Below are 2,000 nucleotides of genomic sequence, written 5' to 3' on the forward strand. Positions count from 1 at the left end.
ATTGATTTTCATGTTTCCAAGACCTTTCATAACAGTTTCTCATTTGATTCTCGATGCAAACAGATTTATACATGTTGTTGCTTCAATACCGTGTAATCCAAAAGACTACAACTTTATAGTTAAAGTTGAATGCAGGACTGAAGCATTAAAGTTATAGTTGGCTTAGCAAATCATTCCCACTATGGCCACCAAAAATTGAAAAAATAATTTGAAGGGGAAAAATAGTGTTAAACGATATATTCTTATTAAATGATCCAAACTGCTATAAATAAATAAAAACATTACCTCTGCTATGCCAAAACACATGGTCCTTTCATCCAGCAAATCAATATTTCCAAGACCAAGAGAATTAAGGAGTATGATGGTTGTATTGGGCAACACAGGAAATACATTAAAATCATCAGTAATGAAGAAACCCTCATTGAACAACTATATCCATGTTTATTTACAAGTCAGCGAATTCCTCCTCCTTGCACCTAAGAGCATAATCCTAAAATATGTAGCATGCAACCAGTTCATTTATCGTTCTCACTATCAAAGCTACAAACTTTCAAAGAAGTTTCAAGTCCTCCAACTTACAAAAAAATTGAACATGAACTACCACATTCGAATCCTCTGTTTTAAGGCTGAAGAAAGCATGAAGGAAAATTATTTCCAAATCTCAAAATTCATGGAATACATAAAGGAGTAAAACAAGAGAATAAGTTATGCAAATTTATACCATAGTTAAACAAACAATGTTTCTTCAACCCTAAGAACCGGATGTCCTGCTTTTAAGGAACTATACTTCTGAAACACATGATCATCAAGTGGAGTTTTATCTTCCAGGTCATTGGAGAGATATGAGGATGATGTTATAATGTCTTTATCGTTATAATGAAAATCAAGTTGTGTGTATTGCAAAGTTAAAACTTGGGCTGGTGTAAACTTAGCAGAAACGGTTTAAAGAAATATTAGTGGCTGGAAGAACTATTAATCGATTTTATGGGACTTCTCATTCAACTTACCATAACCTCAGTCAAATAATTCATTATCATGCTCTAACTTCTAACACAAACTTTAAATCGTGAACTTCTAACACAAACTTCTCAATGGAATCAAAAATCACTGTACAGTAGTAAAACAATTTCCCCTTTTGATAAACAAAACCAATCAGTCGTTCTCCAATCATCAGAAATCAAATCAATAAGCCACAGAGCAGTAATCTGTAAAATTCACAATAGAAGAAAAAAATGACATTATCAACGAACTTGAAAGTAGCATTTAAATCAAAATATTTTTTTCATAGCTCATCCACACATCAACCATTCACTAACAAATCTGAAGGCATAAACAGAAGCCAGCAAAGGGAAGAGTCTACTTTGCTGAGTTTTATAATCAATCACCTAAATCAAAAACAAAATCTTCAAACATTTAAAGACCTGAATCAACTCAGCTAGATATTGTTGTGACTCCGTACAAAAAAAATGACAAAAACAAAATCACATTTTTAAATAACCTAGGTCTCGGGTCCACCATTACGTGAGCCAAACTGTCTACGAACTACACTATATCTTCTAGCAATACAAACTGCACGAGATAATACTTTGAAAGCATTAGCCACAAATTTTTTTTGCCTAACATACACCATAAAACAGATGCCATAGAAAAAAAAACCCTAGAAATTGAACAATATGGTAAAGAAAACAAACCTTGGAAAATTGGATGCTTGTATTCTGGAAAACAAAAACAAGATACTTTGAAAACCTGCTTCAAATTTATATGAGTAGAGGATGTGAAGTATCTCCATCTAAATCGGTTGAGTAGTTGAAATTGGTAGGACGATATGCACGAAGCACTTGAAATCGATAGAACGATATGCATGAATTAGGGAGGGCGATGAAATTGTTTAGGGTTTATGAAATCGAACTGGGTTAGAGATGAAATCAAATCTGTATTCTTTAAAATCTGTTGGCGATGAAATCGTTAGGGAGGGAATTGGGTTTAGGGATAGGATCGAT

Source organism: Cynara cardunculus (assembly GCF_001531365.2).
Source record: "Cynara cardunculus var. scolymus isolate 2C chromosome LG 15, CcrdV1, whole genome shotgun sequence".
In the NCBI taxonomy this organism is placed as follows: Eukaryota; Viridiplantae; Streptophyta; class Magnoliopsida; order Asterales; family Asteraceae; genus Cynara; species Cynara cardunculus.